Raw genomic sequence first — 12,768 nt, 5'->3', positions numbered from 1 at the left:
GACGATAGCTGTCATTTATAACTCTGCAGTTTTGTGAATTACAGTGCCCCTGAGCTCCTTTCTTCAACTCGCTTTCTTGTGAGCTGGCCGCAACACCGCAGGATGGCTTCAGGCCCTAATCTGGTTCCGGCACGGCACGCTGAGCCTTTGGTTAATTCCTCTTCCTGGTGGGAAATGAGAGTTAAATTTGCCCGTCCAGACACCTCCAGCTAGTCTCTCATTGGTTCTCGCTATTCCTGTTCATCTTCCGCAGAAATTGCAAACTGGGGCAAACAGGAGGTTAAAGGCACTGACTCTCCAAGTAGGGAGAGTGTTAGTAAAGCGTCTGGAATGTTGCACCCGAGTACCAGGGTACGAAAACTGAGACATATTTGAACACGTCTCCCGATCACATGGTTGATCATACTCTAGGTTCCACATGCATGTTTTAGCTGAAGGAAGAATACCTTAAACCTGGGTAGTTGAAACCCGTGGAATGGGTACCATGAAATATGACTTCAAAGGGTCTTCATTTGCTCACTGAACCTCTCCAATCCTATCACTGCTGCGTTTATGCCCCTGTACAAATGCTTGATTCTCTTTCGGAGACATAGCAATCCATAGGTTTTAAGATACTTACAAGTCAGGTACATTCTTAGGCGTTTAATATGCGGTGTTGAGTCCATTTCGTTGAGCAAGGAGTAGCTCTTGTCTATTCCATATTTGGCTTAAGGAACTTTATCTGTGCTCATTTCAATCTCTGGTTTTATGCAGCACCCCAACTCACCTTTACCCTTAAGCAAGCATAAGTTGGTTTTCTAAATTTGAGACCCTGTTCTGTTTTGGAATGCAGTTCCTGTGTAGCCAAGTTTACATTCCGTGTATTAGTGATATCTTATGATGTTTCTTTTTCAGTGTGACTTATTTCAGTTAGAATCATCGTACCTGAATCCACTCATTATGCTGCTACGGGCCTGATGACATAGATTTCATTGCTGAGTGATACTGCGTTGTAAGTAAATACCACAAGTTCTTTATCCATTTTTCACTTTCTGCGATGTTGAACTTGTACTGTAAACGAGGTTCTTGTAAACAGAGGCGTCCCAAACTTTGGGGTGGCTGTGTCTTTTTGATTTTAATTTCCCTAAGCTATAGGACCATAAGTGGAAGTGCCCTAGGCTCTGTTGCTTTGTTTTTTAGATGTTTCAGGAAACACCATACACTTCTCCCGAGTGGTTGTTGGCAATTTACATCCCGCCCATTAGCATAACAAGGCTCCCAGTTCTCCATGGCCTGTCCTGCCTTTCTGGATTTTACACTTTTTTCAGATGGCCCTTTTGACCGGGGGGAAGTGAGACTTCATTGTAGTGCAGATTTCCTTTGCAAGCTTGCTTGGTTGGCCAAAAAGGGCGTATGCGTTTTTTCCTGAATATATTCAGGAAAAAACGCATACGCCCTTTTTGGCCAAGTGCATCATTGTGGACGTTCTGCCTCTTTTCCTATGCTTTCAATGCAATTCCAGTCTACCTCCTGAAATCGGTTTCCTGCAATTCTGCCCCGCTTTCAAGTCCTCTTGGCAGCCTTACTTCAGTCTATTTTTGGACGATAGCTGTCATTTATAACTCTGCAGGTTTGTGAATTACAGTGCCCCTGAGCTCCTTTCTTCAACTCGCTTTCTTGTGAGCTGGCCGCAACACCACAGGATGGCTTCAGGCCCTAATCTGGTTCTGGCACGGCACGCTGAGCCTTTGGTTAATTCCTCTTCCTGGTGGGAAATGAGAGTTAAATTTGCCCGTCCAGACACCTCCAGCTAGTCTCTCATTGGTTCTCGCTATTCCTGTTCATCTTCCGCAGAAATTGCAAACTGGGCCAAACAGGAGGTTAAAGACACTGACTCTCCAAGTGGGGAGAGTGTTAGTAAAGCGTCTGGAATGTTGCACCCGAGTACCAGGGTACGAAAACTGAGACATATTTGAACACGTCTCCCGATCACATGGTTGATCATACTCTGGGTTCCACATGCATGTTTTAGCTGAAGGAAGAATACCTAAAACCTGGGTAGTTGAAACCCGTGGAATGGGTACCATGCAATATGACTTCAAAGGGTCTTCATTTGCTCACCGAACCTCTCCAATCCTATCACTGCTGCGTTTATGCCCCTGTACACATGCTTGATTCTCTTTCGGAGACATAGCAATCCATAGGTTTTAAGATACTTACTAGTCAGGTACATTCTTAGGCGTTTAATATGCGGTGTTGAGTCCATTTCGTTGAGCAAGGAGTAGCTCTTGTCTATTCCATATTTGGCTTAAGGAACTTTATCTGTGCTCATTTCAATCTCTGGTTTTATGCAGCACCTCAACTCACCTTTACCCTTAAGCAAGCATAAGTTGGTTTTCTAAATTTGAGACCATGTCCTGTTCTGTAATTCAGTTCCTGTGTAGCCAAGTTTACATTCCGTGTATTACTGATATCTTATGATGTTTCTTTTTCTGTGTGACTTATTTCAGTTAGAATCATCATACCTGAATCCACTCATTGTGCTGCTAAGGGCCTGATGACACAGATTTCATTGCTGAGTGATATTGCTTTGTAAGTAAATACCACAATTTCTTTATCCATTTTTCACTTTCTGCGATGTTGAACTTGTACTGTAAACGAGGTTCTTGTAAACAGAGCCATTCCAAACTTTGGGGTGGCTGTGTCTTTTTGATTTTAATTTCCCTAAGCTATAGGACAATAAGTGGAAGTGCCCTAGGTTCTGTTGCTTTGTTTTTTAGATGTTTCAGGAAACACCATACACTTCTCCCGAGTGGTTGTTGGCAATTTACATCCCGCCCATCAGCATAACAAGGTTCCCAGTTCTCCATGGCCTGTCCTGCCTTTCTGGATTTTACACTTTTTTCAGATGGCCCTTTTGACCGGGGGGAAGTGAGACTTCATTGTAGTGCAGATTTCCTTTGCAAGCTTGCTTGGTTGGCCAAAAAGGGCGTATGCGTTTTTTCCTGAATATATTCAGGAAAAAACGCATACGCCCTTTTTGGCCAAGTGCATCATTGTGGACGTTCTGCCTCTTTTCCTATGCTTTCAATGCAATTCCAGTCTACCTCCTGAAATCGGTTTCCTGCAATTCTGCCCCGCTTTCAAGTCCTCTTGGCAGCCTTACTTCAGTCTATTTTTGGACGATAGCTGTCATTTATAACTCTGCAGTTTTGTGAATTACAGTGCCCCTGAGCTCCTTTCTTCAACTCGCTTTCTTGTGAGCTGGCCGCAACACCGCAGGATGGCTTCAGGCCCTAATCTGGTTCCGGCACGGCACGCTGAGCCTTTGGTTAATTCCTCTTCCTGGTGGGAAATGAGAGTTAAATTTGCCCGTCCAGACACCTCCAGCTAGTCTCTCATTGGTTCTCGCTATTCCTGTTCATCTTCCGCAGAAATTGCAAACTGGGGCAAACAGGAGGTTAAAGGCACTGACTCTCCAAGTAGGGAGAGTGTTAGTAAAGCGTCTGGAATGTTGCACCCGAGTACCAGGGTACGAAAACTGAGACATATTTGAACACGTCTCCCGATCACATGGTTGATCATACTCTAGGTTCCACATGCATGTTTTAGCTGAAGGAAGAATACCTTAAACCTGGGTAGTTGAAACCCGTGGAATGGGTACCATGAAATATGACTTCAAAGGGTCTTCATTTCTCACTGAACCTCTCCAATCCTATCACTGCTGCGTTTATGCCCCTGTACAAATGCTTGATTCTCTTTCGGAGACATAGCAATCCATAGGTTTTAAGATACTTACAAGTCAGGTACATTCTTAGGCGTTTAATATGCGGTGTTGAGTCCATTTCGTTGAGCAAGGAGTAGCTCTTGTCTATTCCATATTTGGCTTAAGGAACTTTATCTGTGCTCATTTCAATCTCTGGTTTTATGCAGCACCCCAACTCACCTTTACCCTTAAGCAAGCATAAGTTGGTTTTCTAAATTTGAGACCCTGTTCTGTTTTGGAATGCAGTTCCTGTGTAGCCAAGTTTACATTCCGTGTATTAGTGATATCTTATGATGTTTCTTTTTCAGTGTGACTTATTTCAGTTAGAATCATCGTACCTGAATCCACTCATTATGCTGCTACGGGCCTGATGACATAGATTTCATTGCTGAGTGATACTGCGTTGTAAGTAAATACCACAAGTTCTTTATCCATTTTTCACTTTCTGCGATGTTGAACTTGTACTGTAAACGAGGTTCTTGTAAACAGAGGCGTCCCAAACTTTGGGGTGGCTGTGTCTTTTTGATTTTAATTTCCCTAAGCTATAGGACCATAAGTGGAAGTGCCCTAGGCTCTGTTGCTTTGTTTTTTAGATGTTTCAGGAAACACCATACACTTCTCCCGAGTGGTTGTTGGCAATTTACATCCCGCCCATTAGCATAACAAGGCTCCCAGTTCTCCATGGCCTGTCCTGCCTTTCTGGATTTTACACTTTTTTCAGATGGCCCTTTTGACCGGGGGGAAGTGAGACTTCATTGTAGTGCAGATTTCCTTTGCAAGCTTGCTTGGTTGGCCAAAAAGGGCGTATGCGTTTTTTCCTGAATATATTCAGGAAAAAACGCATATGCCCTTTTTGGCCAAGTGCATCATTGTGGACGTTCTGCCTCTTTTCCTATGCTTTCAATGCAATTCCAGTCTACCTCCTGAAATCGGTTTCCTGCAATTCTGCCCCGCTTTCAAGTCCTCTTGGCAGCCTTACTTCAGTGTATTTTTGGACGATAGCTGTCATTTATAACTCTGCAGGTTTGTGAATTACAGTGCCCTTGAGCTCCTTTCTTCAACTCGCTTTCTTGTGACCTGGCCGCAACACCGCAGGATGGCTTCAGGCCCTAATCTGGTTCCGGCACGGCACACTGAGCCTTTGGTTATTTCCTCTTGCTGGTGGGAAATGAGAGTTAAATTTGCCCGTCCAGACACCTCCAGCTAGCCTCTCATTGGTTCTCGCTATTCCTGTTCATCTTCCGCAGAAATTGCAAACTGAGCCAAAGAGGAGGTTAAAGGCGCTGACTCTCCAAGTGGGGAGAGTGTTAGTAAAGCGTCTGGAATGTTGCACCCCAGTACCAGGGTACGAAAACTGAGACATATTTGAACACATCTCCCGATCACATGGTTGATCATACTCTAGGTTCCACATGCATGTTTTAGCTGAAGGAAGAATACCTTAAACCTGGGTAGTTGAAACCCGTGGAATGGGTACCATGCAATATGACTTCAAAGGGTCTTCATTTGCTCACCGAACCTCTCCAATCCTATCACTGCTGCGTTTATGCCCCTGTACACATGCTTGATTCTCTTTCGGAGACATAGCAATCCATAGGTTTTAAGATACTTACAAGTCAGGTACATTCTTAGGCGTTTAATATGCGGTGTTGAGTCCATTTCGTTGAGCAAGGAGTAGCTCTTGTCTATTCCATATTTGGCTTAAGGAACTTTATCTGTGCTCATTTCAATCTGTGGTTTTATGCAGCACCCCAACTCACCTTTACCCTTAAGCAAGCATAAGTTGGTTTTCTAAATTTGAGACCCTCTTCTGTTTTGGAATGCTGTTCCTGTGTAGCGAAGTTTCCATTCCGTGTATTAGTGATATCTTATGATGTTTCTTTTTCTGTGTGACTTATTTCAGTTAGAATCATCGTACCTGAATCCACTAATTATGCTGCTACGGGCCTGATGACATAGATTTCATTGCTGAGTGATACTGCGTTGTAAGTAAATACCACAAGTTCTTTATCCATTTTTCACTTTCTGCGATGTTGAACTTGTACTGTAAACGAGGTTCTTGTAAACAGAGGCGTCCCAAACTTTGGAGTGGCTGTGTCTTTTTGATTTTAATTTCCCTAAGCTATAGGACCATAAGTGGCAGTGCCCTAGGCTCTGTTGCTTTGTTTTTTAGATGTTTCAGGAAACACCATACACTTCTCCAGAGTGGTTGTTGGCAATTTACATCCCGCCCATCAGCATAACTAGGCTCCCAGTTCTCCATGGCCTGTCCTGCCTTTCTGGATTTTACACTTTTTTCAGATGGCCCTTTTGACCGGGGGGAAGTGAGACTTCATTGTAGTGCAGATTTCCTTTGCAAGCTTGCTTGGTTGGCCAAAAAGGGCGTATGCGTTTTTTCCTGAATATATTCAGGAAAAAACGCATACGCCCTTTTTGGCCAAGTGCATCATTGTGGACGTTCTGCCTCTTTTCCTATGCTTTCAATGCAATTCCAGTCTACCTCCTGAAATCGGTTTCCTGCAATTCTGCCCCGCTTTCAAGTCCTCTTGGCAGCCTTACTTCAGTATATTTTTGGACGATAGCTGTCATTTATAACTCTGCAGGTTTGTGAATTACAGTGCCCCTGAGCTCCTTTCTTCAACTCGCTTTCTTGTGACCTGGCCACAACACCGCAGGATGGCTTCAGGCCCTAATCTGGTTCCGGCATGGCACACTGAGCCTTTGGTTACTTCCTCTTCCTGGTGGGAAATGAGAGTTAAATTTGCCCGTCCAGACACCTCCAGCTAGCCTCTCATTGGTTCTCGCTATGCCTGTTCATCTTCCGCAGAAATTGCAAACTGTGCCAAACAGGAGGTTAAAGGCGCTGACTCTCCAAGTGGGGAGAGTGTTAGTAAAGCGTCTGGAATGTTGCACCCGAGTACCAGGGGAGGAAAACTGAGACATATTTGAACACGTCTCCCGATCACATGGTTGATCATACTCTGGGTTCCACATGCATGTTTTAGCTGAAGGAAGAATACCTAAAACCTGGGTAGTTGAAACCCGTGGAATGGGTACCATGCAATATGACTTCAAAGGGTCTTCATTTGCTCACCGAACTTCTCCAATCCTATCACTGCTGCGTTTATGCCCCTGTACACATGCTTGATTCTCTTTCGGAGACATAACAATCCATAGGTTTTAAGATACTTACTAGTCAGGTACATTCTTAGGCGTTTAATATGCGGTGTTGAGTCCATTTCGTTGAGCAAGGAGTAGCTCTGGTCTATTCCATATTTGGCTTAAGGAACTTTATCTGTGCTCATTTCAATCTCTGGTTTTATGCAGCAACCCAACTCACCTTTCCCCTTAAGCAAGCATAAGTTGGTTTTCTGAATTTGAGAACCTGTTCTGTTTTGGAATTCAGTTCCTGTGTAGCCAACTTTACATTCCGTGTATTAGTGATATCTTATGATGTTTCTATTTCTGTGTGACTTATTTCAGTTAGAATCATCGTACCTGAATCCACTCATTATGCTGCTACGGGCCTGGTGACATAGATTTCATTGTTCAGTGATACTGCATTGTACGTAAGTACCACAAGTTCTTTATCCATTTTTCACTTTCTGCGATGTTGAACTTGTACGGTAAATGAGGTTCTTGTAAACAGAGGCGTCCCAAACTTTGGGGTGGCTGTGTCTTTTTGATTTTAATTTCCCTAAGCTATAGGACCATAAGTGGAAGTGCCCTAGGCTCTGTTGCTTTGTTTTTTAGATGTTTCAGGAAACACCATACACTTCTCCCTAGTGTCTGTTGGCAATTTACATCCCGCCCATCAGCATAACAAGGCTCCCAGTTCTCCATGGCCTGTCTTGCCTTTCTGGATTTTACACTTTTTTCAGATGGCCCTTTTGACCGGGGGGAAGTGAGACTTCATTGTAGTGCAGATTTCCTTTGCAAGTTTGCTTGGTTGGCCAAAAAGGGCGTATGCGTTTTTTCCTGAATATATTCAGGAAAAAACGCATACGCCCTTTTTGGCCAAGTGCATCATTGTGGACGTTCTGCCTCTTTTCCTATGCTTTCAATGCAATTCCAGTCTACCTCCTGAAATCGGTTTCCTGCAATTCTGCCCTGCTTTCAAGTCCTCTTGGCAGCCTTACTTCAGTATATTTTTGGACGATAGCTGTCATTTATAACTCTGCAGATTTGTGAATTACAGTGCCCCTGAGCTCCTTTCTTCAACTCGCTTTCTTGTGACCTGGCCACAACACCGCAGGATGGCTTCAGGCACTAATCTGGTTCTGGCACGGCATGTTGAGCCTTTGGTTAATTCCTCTTCCTGGTGGGAAATGAGAGTTAAATTTGCCCGTCCAGACACCTCCAGCTAGTCTCTCATTGGTTCTCACTATTCCTGTTCATCTTCCGCAGAAATTGCAGACTGGGCCAAACAGGAGGTTAAAGGGACTGACTCTCCAAGTCGGGAGAGTGTTAGTAAAGCGTCTGGAATGTTGCACCCGAGTACCAGGGTACGAAAACTGAGACATATTTGAACACATCTCCCGATCACATGGTTGATCATACTCTAGGTTCCACATGCATGTTTTAGCTGAAGGAAGAATACCTTAAACCTGGGTAGTTGAAACCCGTGGAATGGGTACCATGCAATATGATTTCAAAGGGTCTTCATTTGCTCACCGAACCTCTCCAATCCTATCACTGCTGCGTTTATGCCCCTGTACACATGCTTGATTCTCTTTCGGAGACATAGCAATCCATAGGTTTTAAGATACTTACTAGTCAGGTACATTCTTAGGCGTTTAATATGCGGTGTTGAGTCCATTTCGTTGAGCAAGGAGTAGCTCTTGTCTATTCCATATTTGGCTTAAGGAACTTTATCTGTGCTCATTTCAATCTCTGGTTTTATGCAGCACCCCAACTCACCTTTACCCTTAAGCAAGCATAAGTTGGTTTTCTAAATTTGAGACCCTGTTCTGTTCTGTAATTCAGTTCCTGTGTAGCCAAGTTTCCATTCCGTGTATTACTGATATCTTATGATGTTTCTTTTTCTGTGTGACTTATTTCAGTTAGAATCATCATACCTGAATCCACTCATTGTGCTGCTAAGGGCCTGATGACACAGATTTCATTGCTGAGTGATATTGCTTTGTAAGTAAATACCACAACTTCTTTATCCATTTTTCACTTTCTGCGATGTTGAACTTGTACTGTAAACGAGGTTCTTGTAAACAGAGCCGTTCCAAACTTCTGGGTGGCTGTGTCTTTTTGATTTTAATTTCCCTAAGCTATAGGACCATAAGTAGAAGTGCCCTAGGCTCTGTTGCTTTGTTTTTTAGATGTTTCAGGAAACACCATACACTTCTCCCAAGTGTCTGTTGGCAATTTACATCCCGCCCATCAGCATAACAAGGCTCCCAGTTCTCAATGGCCTGTCCTGCCTTTCTGGATTTTACACTTTTTTCAGATGGCCCTTTTGACCAGGGGGAAGTGAGACTTCATTGTAGTGCAGATTTCCTTTGCAAGCTTGCTTGGTTGGCCAAAAAGGGCGTATGCGTTTTTTCCTGAATATATTCAGGAAAAAACGCATACGCCCTTTTTGGCCAAGTGCATCATTGTGGACGTTCTGCCTCTTTTCCTATGCTTTCAATGCAATTCCAGTCTACCTCCTGAAATCGGTTTCCTGCAATTCTGCCCCGCTTTCAAGTCCTCTTGGCAGCCTTACTTCAGTCTATTTTTGGACGATAGCTGTCATTTATAACTCTGCAGGTTTGTGAATTACAGTGCCCCTGAGCTCCTTTCTTCAACTCGCTTTCTTGTGAACTGGCCGCAACACCGAAGGATGTCTTCAGGCCCTAATCTTGTTCTGGCACGGCATGCTGAGCCTTTGGTTAATTCCTCTTCCTGGTGGGAAATGAGAGTTAAATTTGCCCGTTCACACACCTCCAGCTAGTGTCTCATTGGTTCTCGCTATTCCTGTTCATCTTCCACAGAAATTGCAAACTGAGCCAAACAGGAGGTTAAAGGGACTGACTCTCCAAGTGGGGAGAGTGTTAGTAAAGCGTATGGAATGTTGCACCCGAGTACCAGGGGACGAAAACTGAGACATATTTGAACACGTCTCCCGATCACATGGTTGATCATACTCTAGGTTCCACATGCATGTTTTAGCTGAAGGAAGAATACCTTAAACCTGGAGAGTTGAGACCCGTGTAATGGGTACCATGCAATATGACTTCAAAGGGTCTTCATTTGCTCACCGAACCTCTCCAATCCTATCACTGCTGCGTTTATGCCCGTGTACACACGCTTGATTCTCTTTTGGAGAGATAGCAATCCATAGGTTTTAAGATACTTACTAGTCAGGTACATTCTTAGGCGTTTAATATGGGGTTTTGAGTCCATTTCGTTGAGCAAGGAGTAGCTCTTGTCTATTCCATATTTGGCTTAAGGAACTTTATCTGTGCTCATTTCAATCTCTGGTTTTATACAGCACCCCAATTCACCTTTCCCCTTAAGCAAGCATAAGTTGGTTTTTTAAATTTGAGACCCTGTTCTGTTTTGGAATGCAGTTCCTGTGTAGCCAAGTTTACATTCCGTGTATTACTGATATCTTATGATGTTTCTCTTTCTGTGTGACTTATTTCAGTTAGAATCATCGTACCTGAATCCACTCATTATACTGCTACGGGCCTGATGACATAGATTTCATTGCTGAGTGATACTGCATTGTACGTAAGTACCAAAAGTTCTTTATCCATTTTTCACTTTCTGTGATATTGAACTTGTACGGTAAACGAGGTTCTTGTAAATGGAGGCGTCCCAAACTTTGGGGTGGCTGTGTCTTTTTGATTTTAATTTCCCTAAGCTATAGGACCATAAGTGGAAGTGCCCTAGGCTCTGTTGCTTTGTTTTTTAGATGTTTCAGGAAACACCATACACTTCTCCCAAGTGTCTGTTGGCAATTTACATCCCGCCCATCAGCATAACAAGGCTCCCAGTTCTCCATGGCCTGTCCTGCCTTTCTGGATTTTACACTTTCTTCAGATGGCCCTTTTGACCGGGGGGAAGTGAGACTTCATTGTAGTGCAGATTTCCTTTGCAAGCTTGCTTGGTTGGCCAAAAAGGGCGTATGCGTTTTTTCCTGAATATATTCAGGAAAAAACGCATACGCCCTTTTTGGCCAAGTGCATCATTGTGGACGTTCTGCCTCTTTTCCTATGCTTTCAATGCAATTCCAGTCTACCTCCTGAAATCGGTTTCCTGCAATTCTGCCCCGCTTTCAAGTCCTCTTGGCAGCCTTACTTCAGTCTATTTTTGGACGATAGCTGTCATTTATAACTCTGCAGGTTTGTGAATTACAGTGCCCCTGAGCTCCTTTCTTCAACTCGCTTTCTTGTGACCTGGCCGCAACACCGCAGGATGGCTTCAGGCCCTAATCTGGTTCCGGCACGGCACGCTGAGCCTTTGGTTAATTCCTCTTCCTGGTGGGAAATGAGAGTTAAATTTGCCCGTCCAGACACCTCCAGCTAGTCTCTCATTGGTTCTCGCTATTCCTGTTCATCTTCCGCAGAAATTGCAAACTGGGCCAAACAGGAGGTTAAAGGGACTGACTCTCCAAGTCGGGAGAGTGTTAGTAAAGCGTCTGGAATGTTGCACCCGAGTACCAGGGTACGAAAACTGAGACATATTTGAACACGTCTCCCGATCACATGGTTGATCATACTCTAGGTTCCACATGCATGTTTTAGCTGAAGGAAGAATACCTTAAACCTGGGTAGTTGAAACCCGTGGAATGGGTACCATGCAATATGACTTCAAAGGGTCTTCATTTGCTCACCGAACCTCTCCAATCCTATCACTGCTGCGTTTATGCCCCTGTACACATGCTTGATTCTCTTTCGGAGACATAGCAATCCATAGGTTTTAAGATACTTACTAGTCAGGTACATTCTTAGGCGTTTAATATGCGGTGTTGAGTCCATTTCGTTGAGCAAGGAGTAGCTCTTGTCTATTCCATATTTGGCTTAAGGAACTTTATCTGTGCTCATTTCAATCTCTGGTTTTATGCAGCACCCCAACTCACCTTTACTCTTAAGCAAGCATAAGTTGGTTTTCTAAATTTGAGACACTGTTCTGTTCTGTAATTCAGTTCCTGTGTAGCCAAGTTTCCATTCCGTGTATTACTAATATCTTATGATGTTTCTTTTTCTGTGTGACTTATTTCAGTTAGAATCATCATACCTGAATCCACTCATTGTGCTGCTAAGGGCCTGATGACATAGATTTCATTGCTGAGTGATATTGCTTTGTAAGTGAATACCACAACTTCTTTATCCATTTTTCACTTTCTGCGATGTTGAACTTGTACTGTAAACGAGGTTCTTGTAAACAGAGCCGTTCCAAACTTTGGGGTGACTGTGTCTTTTTGATTTTAATTTCCCTAAGCTATAGGACCATAAGTGGAAGTGCCCTAGGCTCTGTTGCTTTGTTTTTTAGATGTTTCAGGAAACACCATACACTTCTCCCAAGTGTCTGTTGGCAATTTACATCCCGCCCATCAGCATAACAAGGCTCCCAGTTCTCAATGGCCTGTTGTCTTTCTGCATTTTACACTTTTTTCAGATAACCCTTTTGACTGGGGGGAAGTGAGACTTCATTGTAGTGCAGATTTCCTTTGCAAGCTTGCTCGGTTGGCCAAAAAGGGCGTATGCGTTTTTTCCTGAATATATTCAGGAAAAAAAGCATACGCCCTTTTTGGCCAAGTGCATCATTGTGGACGTTCTGCCTCTTTTCCTATGCTTTCAATGCAATTCCAGTCTACCTCCTGAAATCGGTTTCCTGCAATTCTGCCCCACTTTCAAGTCCTCTTGGCAGCCTTACTTCAGGCTATTTTTGGACGATAGCTGTCATTTATAACTCTGCAGGTTTGTGAATTACAGTGCCCCTGAGCTCCTTTCTTCAACTCGCTTTCTTTTGAGCTGGCCGCAACACCGCAGGATGGCTTCAGGCCCTAATCTGGTTCCGGC

General features: G+C 43.7%; 1 long non-coding RNA gene across 33 annotated transcripts in view; it reads left to right on the top strand.

The window, feature by feature from the left end:
- LOC307186525 overlaps nucleotides 1-12,768 on the top strand; it is a 2,785,769-nt gene that overhangs the window by 1,344,752 nt on the left and 1,428,249 nt on the right. The window contains exon 2 of one of the 33 annotated variants that reach the window (XR_013828359.1): nucleotides 7,229-7,314. The exons of the other annotated variants lie outside the window; for them this stretch is intronic. This is a non-coding gene — a long non-coding RNA (uncharacterized lncRNA). The remainder of the gene's footprint in view (nucleotides 1-7,228; nucleotides 7,315-12,768) is intronic. 33 annotated transcript variants of the gene reach the window in all.

This window comes from Stenella coeruleoalba (assembly GCF_951394435.1).
Source record: "Stenella coeruleoalba genome assembly, chromosome: 1".
Classification (NCBI taxonomy): domain Eukaryota; kingdom Metazoa; phylum Chordata; class Mammalia; order Artiodactyla; family Delphinidae; genus Stenella; species Stenella coeruleoalba.
This window is presented reverse-complemented; position numbering and strand designations above follow the sequence as displayed.